General features: G+C 45.4%; 1 pseudogene across 1 annotated transcript; it reads right to left on the reverse strand.

Moving 5' to 3' along the window:
* Positions 1 to 1318: 1318 nt before the first annotated feature.
* LOC311627557 (mas-related G-protein coupled receptor member X1-like) lies at positions 1319 to 20302 on the reverse strand (annotated as a pseudogene). Its single transcript has 2 exons — positions 20227 to 20302; positions 1319 to 2337 (listed from the first exon to the last, which is right to left on the reverse strand). The product of its transcript is annotated as a mas-related G-protein coupled receptor member X1-like (transcript).
* Positions 20303 to 20781: the final 479 nt, after the last annotated feature.

The following is a 20781-nucleotide window of genomic DNA, read 5'->3' on the forward strand; positions in this document are numbered from 1 at the left end:
TAGAGGCTTTACATGTATTAACTCCTGATGTTCATGAAATATTTAGTCATCTTTGGCACCTGGCTGAGTCCTTTTCATGTGTTTTATAATTTACTAGAGGCCTGGTGCATGAAATTTGAGTACTGGGTGTGTGTGTCCCTGAGTCCAGCCTGCACCCTCTCCAATCTGAGACCCCTAGAGAGATGTCCAACTGCCCAGTGGGAACGGGCCTAAAAGGGCAGCCAGACATCCCTCTCACAATCTGGGACTGCTGGCTCCCAACCTCTTGCCTGCCTGCCTATGTGATTGGCTCTAACCGCTTCTGCCTGACAGTCTAGTCATCCCCTAATCACTCCCTTGCCAGCCTAATCAATGCCTAACTGCTCCCCTGCCAGCCTGATTGCTCCAAACTGCCCTCCCCTGCAGGCCTGGTCACCCTAACTGCCCTTCCCTGATTGCCTTGTCGTCCCCAACTGTCCTCCCTTTCAGGCCAAGTCTCTCCCAACTGCCCTCTCCTGCAGGCTTAGACCCTCCCCTGCTGGCGTGATCACCTACAACTGCCCACCCCTGCTGGCTATCTTGTTGCGTTTTTTTTTTTTAAATATATTTTATTGATTTTTAACAGAGAGAAAGGGAAAGAGATAGAGAGCTAGAAACGTCTATGAGAGAGAAACATCGACCAGCTGCCTCTTGCACAACCCCTACCGGGGATGTGCCCGCAACCAAGGTACATGCTCTTGACCGGAATCGAACCTGGGACCTTTCAGTCCGCAGAACGATGCTCTACCACTGAGCCAAACTGGCTTCAGCTGGCCATCTTGACTTGGCCATTAAAGATGGGGCGGTCATCGTTAATCAAATGGGGGCAGCCATAACGTGTGTTGGAGTAATGGTCAATTTGCATATTACCTCTCTATTATATAGGATTCCCCACTAGGATCCTATGAGCAGATGATTTCACCACATTTTAAAGTGAGTTAATGGAGTCTTGGAGAGGAGAGCAGATCTGCCAAACCATGGCACCAGACAGGAATTTGCAGATCTGCAAAACCAGGATATCTGACTGGGATTCTTTCTGTTGCAATGAAGATTCTAAAAAAAAAATTCCTAAGAAATTTAGATCACATGAGAAATGTATTGGTAATGTCAATAATGATGGAGAGTTATAATGTTTGGACTAATGCATTCTCTGAGAAAAACTAGAACAGCCAGATTAAAAACAACCGATTTGAAGAGATTGGGGAATCACTGAAGCATTCTGAGGCTGAGGCTGAGAGAAGACTAGATACTTTCCAAGCCTGACAGGGCAGCAGTGAGTCTCAAAGTTACTTCAGACAGATCAGGACAGAGGCTCTTCATCACTGTCCAGACTGCTTCCCGACATTTCCAGGGCTTCTCCAGGAAGGCTTTCTCCAGGTTCATCCACCTCAGGAGTGTCCTGCAGAGCCCTGTGAAGAACGAGCCTCAGAGTGTGTCTCTGCTTCCACCATCACTGCCTAAAGGAGCCAATGAACATGTAAATGATGGGATTGGCACAGCTGTTGACACAGGACAGGGGTACTACAAACTCGTAAAGATAAGCAGAGAAATAAATTTTTTTTTTAAACCAGTGAAAGAGGAACCAATTGATGCCAAAGGGCAGGCTGCAGAGGAGGAAGATCAGCACTGTGAGCACGATAGTCATGTAGAGTCTGGTTAGCGGCACCCGGTGGAAGCCACACAGCAGTCTGGTCATCAGGGCCAGGCTGGACCCAGAGAGCAGCACAAATAACAAAATCAGCCACGCCACAGTGATGAAATCCAATACTGGACACCAAACGTCATGCATATTGCTAATCAGGAAGCCACAGTAGTTCCCTTCCAGCATGCTCAGCAGCAGGGACAGGGCCCAGAGCAGAGCACACATGATGGTAGATAGTTTTCTGGGGCGGCTGCAGGGGTACCAGATGGGCCACAGGACAGACAGGTAGTGCTCCGTGCTGATGGCGCTGAGAAAGCTCAGGCCAGAGATGTAGGCAAAGATTGCCACAAGCAAGAGAGAGTTGTCCATTACTCCAAGGAAAAAAATCAACTTTTAAAAGTGAAACTAGGGTAGGTATAAATTGGTAGGAGAGGAAGAGGAAGTCGGCCCCCGCCAGGTTGAGGATGTAGACTGACAAGGTGTTCCTGAGGATGCGGAAGCCCAGGAGCCAGAGCACCACCGCGTTCCCTGCCAGCCCCACCAGGGCCACGATGACTGTCAGTACTTCCAGGGTTATGTTCCCTGTAAACTGTTGATCATTTCCATGGGTTGTTGTGAGATTGGTCTCCCAGGCTGTGACAGTCATATCCATGCTCAGAAACGCTGCAGTTGTGGGCCTGGAAACAAAACAAGACTTGAGCACCTGCTCTGTGACCACTGACGCTTATGGCCACCCTGTCTGTTCTGTGGCGAATGGAGGCTTCCAGAGCTTAAGATTCTTCCTGAAACCCACAGTCTTGTAGTCCTGGTGCCTGAATTTAAACCCAGTTTTTTCTGAATCTTAGAGCCTGGGCTCATTCTACTGCAAGACAGACCCTCCATGTCCAACCTCTCCACTCACCATCCAGCCCATGACATGTGCCCTGGAGGCAGGAGGAGAAAACTGCTCAGATCCTGTGGAGGACAATAGGGTTCTGAGTTCCCCAGTATTTGTGCTCTGGGAGAGTGGCTTTGTTTGACTGTAGGTTGTTAGAAGCTCCAGGGCAATCTCAGCAACTGAGAGTGAACTACTCACTGGGAGAAAGGAGGTTATGACTTAGGCTCATGAAGGCAATGAGACCCCTTGTTAGGACAGAGTGAAGCCAACCAAAGCTCTGGCATTAGAAATGTCCCAGTGTGTCATCATTATGAGGATAGTCACAATGTTGTGTCCCCAGGACCCAAGTCTGTGTGAGAACAAAATGGGGCTGTCAATAAAATTTAAACGCACAAATGAATGAGTGAATGAGTGGATGATTGAGGAGCAGTAAGAAAATTTGGATTTAATATAATATAATTTTTAAAATGAAGAATATTAAATGTAAAACAGAAGTCAGCACTTTTCACCACCAAAAACACACAAGTAACAAAAGAAAATTCATGTTCCAATTATTTATTCTGTGAAAAGCTCTTGTGTATTTGTAAAAATTTTTTATGCCTGCAGACATCTTCTATCCAGGTGGGAGAGGATTCAGGACTGAATTAAACTTCTCTGCATTTTAGAGGAGAAAGAAGCCATTTTGGGAAGGAGAGAGACAGTGGTAGTGGTAGTTGGGACAGAAATATAGAAGGGGCATTATTAACTGGTTTTACTATGATGTATATAATAGGAAAGCCACTTATTTTCCGTACATATGATTTGGAGTAGTATTTTTTTTATATATCAAAGTATTTGTGTAAGAGCCGAACCCAGTTTCGCTCAGTGGATAGAGCATCAGTCTCTGGGTTCGATTCCAGTCAAGGGCATGTACCTTGGTTGCTGGCACATCCCCCAGGGGAGGGGGATGTGCAAGAGGCGGCTAATTGATGATTTTCTCTCATAGCTGTTTCTAGCTCTCTATCCCTCTGTCTTCATCTCTGTGAAAAATCAATAATATATATATATTTGTAAAAAGCATTGTGTAAGAGAATTCTCATGGTGGTAGTGGAATTAAGAAGTGCTTAGTTCTATTTTACAAAGTCCTATGGATTGAAAGAGAGAAACTCTTGCAGAATTTAGGTGAGAAACATAAACCAACTCATACATATGTGAAGAGGAGCAGCTGATGAGTGCTTACATAGTATTACCTCTTTTAATCCACCTAATGGCTCTAAGAGCCCGTACTATACTTACTCCCATCTAACATATAGGAAAAGACAAGCAGGAGGAGGTTGAATGACATGCTCCAGTTCTCATGTGCACAAGTGGAAGAGCCCAGATCTGAACCCACAGGTCTGTGTCAGAGTCTTTCCCCTTCCCCTGTCCTGCAGCCCCACTACCAGGGTCACTTCTAACAAGCGAACTAATCTGTGTGTTATGTTAAACTAGAATAGGCAAATTTCACAAATAACAAAGAAATAGGTGGAAGCCAGCTGAGAACAGATCAGAGATGCCAGGACCTGCTTCTTGCCTCTGGACAAACCCAATCAGTCAATTCTTTGCAGGTTCACTGCGATAGCCCAGCCATCCCTGTGTTCTGGCAATTTATTTTTCCTTTTAACTTCAAGATGTGTATCGGCAATAGCTCCCTTTTATGACTAATCTTTAGGTGTGTCATCCTGTTCACCCTTTCTACAGTCTTTTATTAACTCCCTTCAATTGCCCTATTTGTTTGATGTTGGAGTGGGTCCAGAGACATGGAGACTTGAAAAGAGTGCAGAATCTCTGAGGGAAGGCTGTGTGTGTGGGGGGTGGGGGTGGGGGTGGGGCGGGAGGTGGGGAAGGTAGGTGGGTGGGAGGTAATCAGCCAAAGACCTTGTTTGCCTAATCCATGGATTCAGATAATAGGATGGTGAAGACCTGAGTAGGAGGGGAGGCATGATGGGGTCAATTGGGGCAAAAAAGGATGATTGTAATACTTTCAACAATAAAACTAAAAACAATGTGTCCATATGGGTGCATCAATTTTAATAAATGTGGCACATTAATGGAAGATGTTAGTAATAAGATAAACTGTGTGGGGAATTACAATAGGAATGGGGGGGGTATAGAAATCTTCTGTCCTTTCTGTACTAGTTTTCTTAAAAAGTGCTCTAAAGTGTAAAAACCATTAAAATGAATAAGCAAACCAGCATCTGAATAAATATTTACAATATACCGTATTTTTTGGACCATAAGACGCACCGGACCATAAGACGCACCAGTTTTTAGAGAAGGGAAATGAAGAAAAAAAGATTCTGAAACAAATAGTGTCCTAAAATATTTTATGTGCATTAAAACCCAACATCACAGTCATAAACACATGTAATCAACCCTGTAAAGTAAACAGCAGCATTTAGAACCATTTTAGAGCCGGGCAAGCACACAGAGACCACACAGAGCCGGGCAAGTAAAAAAACTTTTTTTTTACAGTATATGTGTAGGCTATATTTGGACCATAAGACGCAGGGACTTTTTCCCCCCACTTCTGGGGGGAAAAAAGTGCGTCTTATGGTCCGAAAAATACGGTATATAACTAACCAAAGCCCCGTTCGGCATATATCAAAACTCCTACAAACAAAGAATGCAAACAGGCAACCCTTAATAAAAACTGGCAAAACTAAAAAAGACACTTCAAGAAATACAAGTAACCTATAAGCTCATGAAAGGATGCTCATGCTTGAAAAGGTTAAAAAATGATGAAAATAATGCACTTAAAGAGGGTGACTCAAATCTGGCAATGGAATTTAGCGGAGACTTGACTAGAAAATCGACATACTTTCATTCATTAGTTCACTTATTCAAACAACATTTATTATGCTAGGGAGCCAGTCTAAGGACTGCCAAAATCACCAAAGCTGCTCCGTGGGGCTCAACTGAACTTTAATTAGTTTAATTTATAGGGACATTGTAGGAGAATGACCACGAAAACTTGTCCAAAATGTAAGGTTCATGTAGTTTCTATCAAGTTCAGTGATGAAAGAAATTTAGACTTTTCCTGCACTTCATCTTCCTCTATAGGTGAGATTCTGTAAATGTGAGAGCAGTCCTGGACCCCAGAGATGTCAAAGCTCCCATGGGCATGGGGTGAAGGCCCTTGGTGAGGCAGTCCTGGGACCTTGCACTCTGTGTTTGTTTTATAGGCACTGTTTCACTACATCCTCTGGAGCTGGATTATTATGTTAATTGTTTTAATTCAGGGGTCCAGAGGGCAAACACAGTAGGAAAACCAATCAAATGAGAGGGACAAATCTGGCTTTCAAAGTCACACATGTCTGAACAAAGCAAGGCTCTGAATCAGGACACCAGACTTTCTGACATGGCCATGGTTTCCCCAGGAAGGCTTTCTCTAGGTTCATCCACCTCAGGAGTGTCCTGCAGAGCTCTCTGGAGAACCAACCACTCTGAGGATGTGTCTCTGCTTCCAACATCGCTGCCTGAAGGAGCCAACAAAGAAGTAAATGATGGGGTTGGCACAGCTGTTGAAACAGGACAGGAGAACTGTCACCAAGAAATGAGCAATGAAGAAATCAAAATCTTGAAACCAGATTAACAGGAACCAGTGGATGCTAAGGGGCAGGCCACAGAGGAGAAAGACCAGTACTGTGAGCAAGATGGTCATAAAGAGTCTGGTGGGTGGCACCCGGTGGGAGCCACACAGCAGTCTGGTCATCAGGGCCAGGCTGGACCCAGAGAACAGCACAAACAACAAAATCAGCCACACCACAGTGATGAAATCCAACACTGTGCACCAAAAATAATGCATAGTCTCCACCAGGAACCCACAGAAGTTCATTTCCAGGATGCTCAGTATCAGGGACAGGGCCCATAGCAGGGCCACATGATAGCGGACATATGAGTGGGGCGGCGGCAGCGGTACTAGCTGGGCCACAGGACAGACATGCAGCACTCCGTGCTGATGGCGCTGAGAAAGCTCAGGCCTCAGATGAAGGCAACGACAGACACATTGATGAAAAATTTGCGGATGAATATTTTGATGAGAGAGAAGACCCAGATGAGTCTCGCTAGGGCATCTATAATATAACAGCAGAGTAAGAGGAAGTTGGCTCCAGCCAAGTTGAGGATGTAGACAGAGAAGGTATTCCTACTCATGAAGAAGCCCAGGAGCCAGAGCACCACCATGTTCCCTGCCAGCCCCACCAGGGCCACGATGACTGTCAGTAATTGCAGGATTGGGAACTCTGTTTTGAAAGTTTGTTCTCCTCCACTTATAGATGTGAGTTGGCTGCTCCAGGCTGTGACAGATGGATTCATGCTCAGGAACCCTCCACTGGTGCCACTTGAACCGAAACAAGACTTGAGTATCAGGTGCCTGATCAGTGAGTCTCATGGCTACTCTGCTACCTGGGAATTACTGTCCATGTTACAGAGGTGGGAAATGGAGGCTTGCAGAGAATATGATACCTAAGGTTTCACTGCCTTGGTGTCCTGGAACCTGGATTCAAACCCAGTTCTCTTTGACCCTAGAGTCTGGGGTCTCTTTATGCAACACAAAACTTCTGCTGACATGGGAATATTCTCTAGGCCAAATACCTCCACCCATAGTCAAAGACCATGTCATGTCTGCTGGAGGCAGGAGGAGAATAATCTGAATTCTCTTCATTTGACATAAAATTTTACTTCCTGCTTCTCTACCCTCCTCTGTGTACTGAGAGGACATGTCTATTCCCCTCACCACTGGGCTCACCTGTGGCTCCTGGGTGATCTCAGGAAGGATAGACACTGGCAGGTGGTTGGAGGGCAAGAAAAGGGCAGGTTTCCACTCCCTAGTTCTCTAAGGTGATTTGGCCATGGTGGTGTTATTCTACCTAAAGACATAGACTCTTTCTGGTTACCTTTCTTATGGTCAAAGTGACAACCACCACTACAGCCATAGCCTCCCTGTGTTCTGGTGACTTATCTTTCCCTTTACTCTTTAGCAGTAGCTCCCTGTTATGACTTATCTTTAGAGTCCTCTCCATCTTTATCAATTTCCCTTAGTCCTGCTCACCCCTTTGTACATATTCCCTTTATTAAACTTTCTTCAATTACTCATTAGTTTGTGCCTTGTGTTTTTTGCTGGGATAAGAAAGGTACAAACCTATGACAAACAAATCCAGCAAACAGTAAGCTAATGTGTAAAAGCTGAGTTATTAACCAATCAGATAAAAAAAAAAAATGTCTGTGAAGCAGAAAGGACCTTGGTCCTTCACAGCCTAAGCTACCAGCACCCACAGCTTCCCTGTGGAAGGTTCAGTTTCTGGACTCTCCTTCATGGGTTTCCATGGCTCCTTGCATGCTGCACCCAAAGATGCAGTCACGCCCATATGGACTAAGAGGGAGAAAACGAAACTGCCTTTTAGAGAAGATAGTTCTGAGCCAACTCTTGCCTGCGCACCATGTTCCAGTTGAAGGTGGTGAGTGGAGAAGTGGAACTTTCCAAGGAGGTCTGAACACCAGAGAATGCTCTCCTACCCTGGATAGGAGGTGTCTGTAGGAGTAGGAGTTGAACCTGATGTCCAAGAGAGGCTTATCAAGATGCTGGGCTGCCACTCTGACTTCCTGCACAAGGGGCACAGGCAAGTGAGATTCTGTAGATGTGAGATAAGGGCCTCATGAGATGCTTTAGGTTTGACTTGAGTCCAATGTCTTATCTCTTCCTCTCCCCATCTTACCCTAACTGGTCTTCCTCCTGTAACTAATGTTTAAACTGGAGAATGTAATTGCCCACTGTGGGAATGTGCAGGATGTGCACCCAACAAGTAATGTGAGCTTCTATAGCTAAAGTGAGTTTCCTTGGCATTCAGTGCCCTGAATGATCAAGCTCATGTGATTTGTTTTTATTTACTCCCAGGAGGGATGTATGCACATTAGTTTATTTCAGAGGACACAAGAGTATATAAAATAAAAATGTAAAGTCTCTCCTAATCTCAATCACCAATAGTAACCAATGTTTACAGTTCCCATCTCAACTCTTTTACAATTTATTTTATAGCTTTGTGTAATGAAACCTGCTTTTTGGTTGTGACTTATTGATATCAGCACTTGTGTATATTGTGGTTCCTTTAACAGATAAAGAATTTATTGCACCACAGGCATGACTTGTCACCTTCCCTCCCCTCCCCAAGAACATTTGTTAGCTAGATTATTTTCACATGATGTGGGGAAAACCAGTGTTTTCTGCTTTAGCACCTATGACTTTCTTTCACGTGCCCAGGCCACAGCCAAATTGAGTTACATGGTATTTTCTTTAAAAAATTAACTACAAAGCATTTGAAACAATGAGAGCAACTTATTCACTCATTTTTGTGTTTTCCCAACTCTGTTTAGTACTGCGTGCCTATACTGTACCAGATCCAGGCAGAAAAGATGCTGTAGACAAATGCTAATAGAGGTCCTTTCACAGGCCCAATTTCCTTGATTGTGCTTATATAAGGATATCATTTTCCCTAAACCTAGACAACCCAATTAGATTAGAGGTAGGCCAACTCATCTATTCAAGCTTTCAAGCTGTAGAATGTTCCCAACCACAGCACTAAGCATAAATCTAAGGGGCCATTATTATGAGAGAACCATAGGGAATCGTCCTTTTCTATCCAATCTGGCAGAACAATTTCCTAATGATTATTAATAGTTTTTGACAGGATTTTTTTTAAAAAACTTATTAAATACCAGAGGGCTGATGCATGAAAATTCATGCACTGGAAGACAGGGGTTCCGTTAGCCCAGCCTGCCTCCTCTCAGAGTCTGGGATATCTCAGAGGTGGGAGGCAATCCAGTGATCAGGGGAAGGTGATGCTCCCATCACACCTCTGCTGCTGCCACTGCCAGCAGCTCAAGCCTCAGCTGGCTCTGGTTACCCGAGCCTTGAATGGCTTTGGAAGGCTGGGAAGCCACCATCTGAGGCTTGCCTTCTCCTCAAGCTGGCCCTGGACAGCTGGGGGGCAGAGTGGAATGGGAAATGCCAGAATCAGACGTGTGGTCTTGCCTCATGCCTGCCACCCTGGCAGGGCTGATGGGATTGGGCACTGCCATCTTGTGGCTATGGGTGCTGTCATATATGAGGGCATGGCAGTTAATTATCATATTCCCTCCTGATATGCTGTGGGTGCCACCATCTTTGAGGGCAGGACAGTGAATTAGCATATTACATCCTTATTGGCAGTGAGTGCTGCCATCTTTGAGAGTGCAGCAGCCAATTAGCATATTCCCTCCTTATTGGCTGTGTGCGCTGCCATCTTTGCAACAGCATGAGTGTCAATTATCATATTTTCTCTTTATTAAATAGGATTACCTCAGAAGTCAATAAAATATTAGATGTTTCACATGTATTAACTCCTGATGTTCATGAAATATTTAGTCATCATTGGCACCTGGCTGAGTCCTTTTCATGCATTTTATAATTAATAGTGGCCTAGTACATGAAATTTGAGTACTGGCGGTGTGTGTCCCTCAGCCCAGCCTGCACCCTCTCCAATCTGGGACCCCTAGAGAGATGTCCAACTGCCCAGTGGGATAGGGCCTAAAAGGGCAGCCAGACATCATTCTCACAATCCAGGATTGTTGGCTCCCAACCTCTTGCCTGCCTGCCTACCTAATTGGCTCTAACTGCTTCTGCCTGCCAGACTAATCACCCCATAACCACTCCCTTGCCAGCCTGATCAATGTCTAACTGCTCCCCTGCCAGCCCAATTGCTCCTAACTGCCCTCTCCTGCAGGCCTGGTCACCCCAACTGCCTTCCCCTGCTGGCGTGGTCACCCCCAACTGCCATTCCCTGCAGGCCTGATCACCTACAACTGCCCATCCCTGCTGGCCATCTTGTGTTGGCCATCTTGTATCCACATAAGGGTGGGAATTATGTGTGTTAGAGTGATGGTCAATTTGCATATCACCTCTTTATTATATAGGATTCTCCATTAGGATCCTATGAGAGATGATTTCTCCACATTTTAAAGTGAATTAACTGAGGCTTGGAGAGGAGAGCAGATCTGCGAAACCATGATACCAGACAGGAATTTGCAGATCTGCATTACCTGGATATCTGATTGGGATTCTTTCTGTTGCAATGAAGATTCTAAAGAAAATTTTAAAGAAATTCAGATCACATGAGAAATTTATTGGTAATGTCAAGAAAAAAAAAGAAAACATGATCAAGCCAAGACCGGTTTGGCTCAATGGATAGAGCGTTGGCTTGGGGACTGAAGGATCCCAGGTTCGATTCTGGTCAAGGGCATGTACCTTGGTTGCGGGCATATCCCCGGTAGGGGGTGTGCAAGAGGCAGCTGATCGATGACTCTCTCTCATCGATGTTTCTAACTCTCTATCTCTCTCCCTTCCTCTCTGTACAAAATCAATAAAATATATTTAAAAAAAAGAAAAAAGGGAAAAAAAAAGAGAAATTTATTGGTAATGTCAGTAATGATGGAGAGTTATAATGTTTGGACTAATGCGATCTCTGAGAAAAACTAGAACAGCCAGATTAAAAACAACCAATTTGAAGAGATTGCGGAATCACTGAAGCATTCAGAGGCTGAGGCTGAGGCAGAGAGAAGACTAGATACTTTCCAAGCCTGGCAGGGCAGCAGTGAGTCTCAAACTTATTTCAGACAGATCAGGACAGAGGATCTCATCACTGCCCCAACCTGCTTCCTGACATGTACAGTGTTTCCCCAGGAAGGCTTTCTTCATGTTCATGCACCTCAGGAGTGTCCTGCAGAGCCCTCTGGAGAACCAGCCTCATGTTGTGTCGCCACTTCCACCATCTTTGCCTGAAGGAGCCAACAAAGAAGTAAATGATGGGTTGGCCCAGCTGTTGACACAAGACAGGGGTACTGGAAATTCGTAAACATAAAGGAAGGCATCAAAATTATTTTCAAGCCAGTAAAAGAGGAACCAGTGGATGCCAACGGGCAGGCCACAGAAGAGAAAGACCAGCACTGTGAGCAAGACGGTTACTTAGAGCCTGGTGGGTGGCACCCGGTGGGAGCCACACAACAGTCTGGTCATCAGGGCCAGGGTAGACCCAGAGAGCAGCACAAATAACAAAATCAGCCACGCCACAGTGATTAAATCTAACACTGGACACCAAACTTCATGCTCATTCTCAGTCAGGTCGTCAGCATCCTCAACCAGGAAACCACAGTAGTACCCTTCCAGCATGCTCAGCAGCAGGGACAGGGCACAGAGGAGGGCACATATGATGGTAGATAGTTTTCTGGGGCGGTGGCAGCGGTACCAGATGGGCCACAGGACAGACATGCAGCGCTCCGTGCTGATGGCGCTGAGAAAGCTCAGGCCTGAGATGTAGGCAAATAATGACACTGGCAGGAGAGAGTTGTCCATTACTCCAAGGAAAAAATCGACTTCGAAAAGTGAAACTAGGGTAGTTATAAATTGGTAGCAGAGAAGGAGGAAGTCGGCCCCCGCCAGGTTGAGGATGTAGACTGAGAAGGCATTCCTGCACATGCGGAAGCCCAGGAGCCAGAGCACCACTGCGTTCCCTGCCAGCCCCACCAGGGCCATGAAGACTGTCAGTACATCCAGGATTTTGTTTCTGTAAACTGTTGATCACTTCCATGAGTTGGTGTGAGCTCAGTCTCCCTGGTTGTGACAATCATATCCATGCTCAGAAACACTGCAGTTGTGGGCCTGGAAACAAAACAAGACTTCTAAAGGTTTTGGGCATCTTCCTTAGCAGTTTGATTTGTGGCTCTATTTCCTCTGGCTTTTAATTGTCTCTCCTTTCTAATGTCTTTTGCAGTGCACTATTGCAACTGCCTTTGGGAGCCAGATGGACTCTCCTTTCTGGCTGAAGTTGGTAACCCTCATTCCCGGTGGATGGTACAGTGACCCCATCAAAGGGCCTGGATTAAGGCCAAAAGTTTACTGATGTTCCTCTGTTCAGGAACTGTGCCCAAATGGTGTGGTCCACGGTGACTACCGCTGCCCTTGCATATCAGATCCCATCCTGAAAGTAACTGCTCCCATCCATGAACAGTACCTCATCTGGTGATGATGGTGGGACATCTGTCAGGTCTGGGTCTGTTACCTCTGTGTGGTCATGAATGAGTTCCTCTGGATCATCTGGAAGCAGGCTGGCAGGGTTGATGGCCAGTGTTTTATGGAATCGGATGCAGGGCTGGTCCAGGAGAAGAGCTTGGCACTGGGTGATTCTGGTGTTTGATATCCATCTCTCTGGAGTACCTTGAAGGAGGGTCTCAATGGCATGGGGTGTTGTCAGGGCTAGCTCCTGGCCCAGAGTCTGCTTATCTGCCTCCTTCACCAGCAATGCTGTGGTGGCTACTGCCCAGAGGCACACTGGCCACCCTGCTGCCACAGGGTCTAGCCTCTTAGACAGATAGGCAACAGGTCTCTTCAAAAATGCATAACCATGCCTTAAACCTCCTATTATTTTAAAATATTTGGAAAAGGCAGAGGGAAGAGGGAGCAGGCCCAGCACCCTGTTCCCAGGCTCCAGCCTCTTGAAATTTTAAATGCCACATTTTCGCCGAAACCGATTTGGTTCAGTGGATAGAACGTTGGCCTGCAGACTAAAGGGTTCTGGGTTCGATTCTGGTCAAGGGCATGTACCTTGGTTGTGGGCACATCCCCAGTTGGGGCTGTGCAAGAGGCAGCTGGTCGATGTTTCTCTCTCATAGACGTTTCTAACTCTCTATCCCTCTCAATTCCTCTCTGTGTAAAATCAATTAAATATATATATATATATATATATATATATATATATATATATATATACATACATATATATATATACATATATATATATATATATATATATATTTTTTTTTGAAATGCCACATTTTTCCTACAGATACAGATCTCAGATTCTGATAGGCCTGAAAAGGGGAATGGGAGAATTTCTAACTGGGCCTTTAAGCCCCCTAACAGAACACGGTGAAAAGTGTCCAAGGAGTTGCCAGGGGTTCTTGGGTCTCATTGGGGTGTAGTGGCTCACAAGGGAATTCCCTTCCTTATTCTTACCACCACTACTCAAAACAACCCATGGAAGGGATGGACGCTCAGTGGGTGGAGACAGGGAGGACAGCTTGGTCCCAGGTGGTGACGGAGGTGCTCCCACCAAGGTGTTTTCATCTGGTGGTCCGCTGGGAAAATTGCTTGCCTCCTGCTGACAAAGGTGGCGTGGGGGGAACCGGTGACCCCTACACTGCAATCAGTCTCCCTGACCTTTCTGAAAAACTCTTCTATCTGTCTGTGTTTCCATTAATATTACTGATTTTAAAACTATAACTTAATAATTGACATATACACAGAAGGACCAAGCGACCCTCAAAATATTTTTTCTTTTAAAGATTTTGCAATGTCATTTAAGTCAATTATATAGTTCTCTGCAGGGCACTGTTAGGGTTGTGCATGGTGGCCAGTTTTTCTTTCTAACCATAACACAGTCTGTCTAATTTCCCTGAAATTTATTTGTGCACGGGAGAGAGTTGTTTTGCTATAAACAGGCAACTTAACCCTATATAACTGGGCTTGAACATCTGCGTAGAAAGCCTTAATTTATAAGTTTAACATGTGGCCTTAGGTCCCTTTAACCCAACAGAGTTTCTGCCATCCCCCAGTCAGGTTTCTCCTCTCTTGGAGATTCTCAAAGTCCTGAAGGCTTCCCAGTCCAAGGAAAGTGCCTTTCCTTTGCTGTTTGACTCTAAGTTGCCATTCTACAATGGCCTGAGTTGTAGTTAGAAACAGCTTTGCATATTACAAAGTGCTTCTGTGGCAGTGGCTTGGGTATTGCCCCCCTCCCCCACCCCCCTTCCAGCAGCAATAGGTACTAAACCCTTGGCAGCTCAGGCATCCAGACCTACTCACTTCCAGGGCAGTTAGAAGTTCTGATAAGACACCAAGACTAGCAGAGTAGTCTGCAGCCAGTAAAAATAAACAAAACCCTATTTCTTACAGCTTTATAATTAACTGCTGACACTCCCCTCCCCTCCTCTGCATTAACCATTTACTCTGTCCTTAGCAGGGGAAATAAGGCAAGCGGTCTGAGATTCTGTATAATTAGGCATTTTATATTTAAGGATACCTTTTTTTTTTTTTTTCTCTCATTCAAATCTATAACCATTGTTTTCCTCATAGATTTTTTACTCTAAGCCCCTAGATTCCTAGAGGATCTTAAATCCTCTTTTACCATTCTTGATTTCTCAGACCACGCCCTCCCCACCCTGTCCCATCCCCCAGTCCAATTGCTAGTCTCTCTTTCCCATTGTGAATCAGAGGAAGACAATTTCTACAGAGGCGGGAAATAGAAACACTGGGAGTTTCAGAGAAGACTACAGACTGCTGCTGTAGCAGTCCTCCTTTTCATAGGCTGAGGTTTGACCTGTGAAAAATAACTATTAGTGAGCCTGGAAAGATAGGGAGGAGGAAGATAAGGGTGTGTAGGGAGATTTCTTGCGAGCTAAAAGCCTGGATGGTCTCCTGAAAGAAAGGTTATTTAATCCAGTTACAGATGCTATTAGAAGTGGGGGTCCATAGGTGGTTAATAATAACTCCAGCCTTAGTTCCATGTTGGATGATGATGTCACATGCAGGGACAGGGCCTGTAAATCTCTCCACCCTGTGGAGCTGTAAGTCCCTGAAAGTTTCCAATTACCAAAAGAGACAATAAAGCCATTAATAAAAGTTCTTTGTTCCTTGAAATTTCACAAATTTATACCTTTAAATTAACCTTAGGGCTTTATAATTTCAATTTAATATGGCAAATTATAAATCAGAGCAAATGAAACCTTTACTTATGCAAACATACAAACAGAGAGAGAAATTTTTATAAGCTAAGTGGGCTGATTCCCTCCACTGAGATAGAGAGTAAACATCTCTGAGAAAAATAACTCAGCAGCTGCTTAAGATGTTTACAGACCATCAGAGCAGGACTGCCTTATCTTCAACAATTTAAACAACAGAAAGATAAATACTCCCATGCATCCATAGCATAAAACAGAAATACAAACATAGACAAACAAAGGGCCCATAAGAATAGCCTTCTAACTTCGTGGAGACGACGGCCTCACGCCGACCCACCTCATCTCAGATCCTGGAGGGGATTCCATGTCCCTCCTTGAGGGGATTCCACGTCCCTCCTGTGGGAGGATCAGAGTATATTCTGATCCTCCTGCCCGAGGTCCTCCTATGCATCCACTTAGATCGCTTTGGGCTCTGCATATTTCAGAAATGAGCTCACACAAGAAAGATACAAACACACAAACACACAGACACCTACCATAGCCAGTCAGGCTCTCCAGGTCGGGGGTCCTCTGGGTCTTGAGGATCCTGGACAAGCCCCCAAATGTTATGCCCAGATTTCATGATCCCCAAAGACCACCAGGGAGCCGAGTCAGATGCAAACGCAGAAGAGTCTTTTTATTACAGGCTAGCCTGGCTCACCCCTCCACATACCCATGCAGAGGCAAGGTGGAGGAAGAAGAGACCCAGTTTCTCCAGAATAAGAGACTTAAAGGGGTGGTGAGGTCACTGCTTTGGCTGACCCCAATTGGGTGAGTGAGGGCCAGGGTCCAGTTACATAATGACATAGTTATACAAAATGGAATAAGTTAACCCTGTCCTGCCCTTTCACTTTCATTCATTAGTTCACTTATTCAAACAACATTTATTATGCTAAGGAGCCAGTCTAAGGACTGCCAAAATCATCAAGGCTGTTCACTGGGGCTGACTGAACTTTAATTTGTTTAATTTATAGAGACATTGTAGAAGAATGACCACAAAAACTTGTCAAGAATGTAATGTTCATGTAGTTTCTATAAAATTCAGCGATGAAAGAAATTTAGACATTTCCTGTACTTCATCTTCTGCTGTAGGTGAGATTCTGTAATGTGATAGCTAGTCTGGACCCCAAAGATGGCAAAGCTCCCATGGGCATTGGGTGAAGGCCCTGGGTGAGGCAGTCCTGGGACCTTGCAATCTGTGTTTGTCTAACAGGTACTGTCTCACTTCATCCTCTGGAGCTGGATTATTATGTTAATTATTTTAATGCAGGGTTCCAGGAAGTAAACACAATAGGAAAACCAATCAAATGAGAGGGACAAAGCTAGCTTTCAAAGTCAAACGTGTCTGAACAAAGCAAGGCTCTGAATCAGAACATCAGACTTTCTGACATGGCCATGGTTTCCCCAGGAAGGCTTTCTCCAGGTTCATCCACCTCAGGAGTGTCCTGCAGAGCCCTCTGGAGAACCAGCCTCAGGGTGTATCTCTGCTTCCACCATCGCTGCCTGATGGAGCCAACAAAGAAGTAAATGATGGGGTTGGCACAGCTGTTGAAACAGGACAGGAGAACTGTCACTTTGAATTGAGGAAGGAAGGCATCAAAATCTTGAAACCAGGCTATGAGGAACCAGTAGATGCCAAAGGGCAGGCCACAGAGGAGGAAGATCAGCACTGTGAGTAAGATGGTCACATAGAGCCTGGAGGGCAGCACCCGGTGGGAGCCACACAGCAGTCTGGTCATCAGGGCCAGGCTGGACCCAGAGAGCAGCACAAATAACAACATCAACCATGCCACAGTGATGAAATCTAACACTCGACACAAAACTTCATGCACATTGTCAGCCAGGAAGCCACAGTAGTACCCTTCCAGCATGCTCAGCAACAGGGACAGGGCCCAGAGCAGAGCACATATGATGGTAGATAGTTTTCTGTGGCGGTGGCAGCGGTACCAGATGGGCCACAGGACAGACATGCAGCGCTCCGTGCTGATGGCGCTGAGAAAGCTCAGGCCAGAGATGTAGGCAAAGATTGACACAGGCCTGAGAAACTTTTTCATTACTCTAAGGAAAAAATTGACGTCAAAAAGTGAAATTAGGCTAGTTATAAATTGGTAGCAGAGGAAGAGGAAGTCGGTCCCCGCCAGGTTGAGGATGTAGACTGAGATGGCATTCCTGCGCATGCGGAAGCCCAGGAGCCAGAGCACCACCGTGTTCCCTGCCAGCCCCACCAGGGCCACGATGACTGTCAGTATTTCCAGGATTATGTTCTCTGTAAACTGTTGATCACTTCCATGGGTTGGTGTGAGCTCAGTCTCCCAGGTTGTGACAATCATATCCATGCTCAGAAATGCTGCAGTTGTGGGCCTGGAAACAAAACAAGACTTGAGCACCTGCTCTATGACCACTGACACTCATGGCCACCCTGTCTGTTATGTGGCAAATGGAGGCTTCTAGAGATTAAGATTCTTCCTGAAACACACAGCTTTGGAGTCCTGGAGCATGAATTTAAACCCATTTTTTTTTCTGAATCTTAGAGCCTGGGCTCCTTCTACTGCAACACAGACCCTCCATGTCCAACCTCTCCACTCACTATCCAGCCCATGACATGTGCCCTGGAGGCAGTAGGAGAAGAATCTGCTCAGGTCCTGTGGAGGACAATAGGGTTCTGAGTTCCCCAGTATTTGTGCTCTGGGAGAGTGGCTTTGTTTGACTGTAGGCTGTTAGAAGCTCCAGGGCAATCTCAACAACTGAGAGTGAACTACTCACTGGGAGAAAGCAGGTTATGACTTAGGCTCATGAAGGTAATGAGACCCCTTGTTAGGACAGAGTGATGACACCCAAACCTCTGGCATTAGAAATGTCCCAGTGTGTCATCTTTATGAGGATAGACACAATGTTGTGTCCCCAGGGCCCAAGTCTGTGTGGGAACAAAATGGGGCTGTCAATAAAATTTAAACCCACAAATGAATGAGTGAATGAGTGGATGAATGAGGAGTAGTAACAAAATTTGGATTTAATATAATATGATCATTTTTAAAATGAAGAATATTAAATGTAAAACAGAAGTCAGCACTTTTCACCACCAAAAACACACAAGGAACAAAAAGAAAATTCATGTTCCAATTATTTATTCTGTGAAAAGCTCTTGTGTGTTTGAAATACTTTTTTTATGCCTGCAGACATCTCCTATCCAGGTGGGAGAGGATTTAGGACTGAATTAAACTTCTCTGCATTTTAGAGGAGAAAGAAGCCATTTGGGAAGGAGAGAGACAGAGGTGGCCAAGGGAATGAATGGAGGTAGTTGGGACAGAAATACAGAAGGGGCATTATTAACTGTTTTTCCTATGATGCGTGTAATAGGAAAGCCACTCATTGTCCCTACATATGATTTGGAGTAGAGAATTTTTATATAATATATCAAAGCATTTGTGTAAGAGCTGAAACCAGGTGAGATTTTGTAAATGTGAGAGCAGTCCTGGACCCCAGAGATGGCAAAGCTCCCATGGGCATGGAGTGAAGGCCCTGAATGAGGCAGTCCTGGAGCCTTGCACTCTGTGTTTGTCTAACAGGCACTATTTCACTTCAAATGATGGGGTTGGCACAGCTATTGAAACAGGACAGGAGAACTGTCACCAAGAAATGAGAAATGAAGGAATCAAAATCTTGAAACCAGATTAACAGGAACCAGTGGATGCCAAGGGACTGGCCACAGAGGAGGAAGACCTGCACTGTGAGCAAGATAGTCAGATAGAGCCTGGTGGGCAGCACCTGGTGGGAGCCACACAGCAGTCTGGTCATCAGGGCCACGCTAGACCCAGAGAGCAGCACAAACAACAAAATCAGCCACACCGCAGTGATGAAATCCAACACTGTGCACCAAAAATAATGCATAGTCCCACAGTAGTTCATTTCCAAGATGCTCAGTAGCAGGGACAGGGCCCAGAGCAGGGAACACATGATAGTGGACATGTGATTGCGGCGGCTGCAGCGGTACCAGATGGGCCACAGTCAGACATGCAGCGCTCTGTGCTGATGGCGCTGAGAAAGCTCAGGCATGAGATGGAGGCAAAGATAGACACAGTCCCAGATGAGTCTCTCCAGGGCATCCACAATATAACATTAGAGGAAGAGGAAGTCGGCCCCCGCCAGGTTGAGGATGTAGACAGAGAAGGCATTCCTGCGCATGCGGAAGCCCAGGAGCCAGAGCACCACTGCATTCCCTGCCAGCCCCACCAGGGCCACGATGACTATCAGGAATTGCAGGATTGGGAACTCTGTTTTGAAAGTTTGTTCTCCTCCACTTATAGATGTGAGTTGGCTGCTCCAGGCTGTGACAGATGGATTCATGCTCGGGAACCCTCCACTGGTGCCACTGGAACCGAAACAAGACTTGAGCACCAGGTGCCTGATCAGTGAGTCTCATGGCTACTCTGCTACCTGGGAATTACTGTCCATGTTACAGAGGTGGGAAATGGAGGCTTCCAGAGAATACGATACCAAAGGTTTCACTACCTTGGAGCAGTAGCTCCCTGTTATGACTTATCTTTAGAGTCCTCTCCATCTTTATCAATTTCCATTTGTCCTGCTCATCCCTCTGTACATATTCCCTTTATTAAACTTTTTTCAATTACTGATTAGTTTGTGCCCTGTGTTTTTTGCTGGGACAAGAAAGGTACAAACATATAACAAACAAACAAATCCACCGAAGAGTAAGCTAATGTGTAAAGGTTGAGTTCTTAACAATTCAGATTTGAAAACAATGTCTGTGAAGCAGAAAGGACCTGGGCCCTTCACAGACTAAGACCATGTGGAGTAAGAGGAAGAAAACAAAATTGCCTTTAAGAGAAGATAGTTCTGAGCTGACTCTTACCTGAGCACCGTCTTCTGGTTGAAGGTGGTGAGTAGAGGAAGAGGAGCTTTCCAGGGAGTGATGAACACCAGAGAATGCTCTCCTATCCCAGATAGGAGGAATCTGCAGGAGCAAGAGTTGAACCTGATGTCCAAGAGAGGCTTATCAAGATGCTGGGCTGCCAATGTGACTTCCTGCACAAGGGGCACTGGCAAGTGAGATTCTGTAGATGTGAGATAAGGGCCTCATGAGATGCTTTAGGTTTGACTTGAGTCAAATGTCTTATCTCTTCTTCTCCCCATCTTACCCTAACTGGTCCTCCTCCTGTAACTAATGTTTAAACTGGAGCCTGTCATTGCCCACTGTGGGAATGTGCAGGATGTCCACCCAACAAGTAATGTGAGCTTCTATAGCTAAAGTGAATTTCCTTGGCATTCAGTGCCCTGAATAATCAAGCTCATGTGGTTTTTTTCCATTTACTCCCAGGAGGGATGTATGCACATTAGTTTATTTCAGAGGGCACAAGAGTATATAAAATAAAAATGTAAAGTCTGTCCTAATCTCAATCACCAATAG

The sequence above is a fragment of the Pipistrellus hanaki genome (genome assembly GCF_964339955.1).
Source record: "Pipistrellus hanaki genome assembly, chromosome: 9".
Taxonomy (NCBI): Eukaryota; Metazoa; Chordata; class Mammalia; order Chiroptera; family Vespertilionidae; genus Pipistrellus; species Pipistrellus hanaki.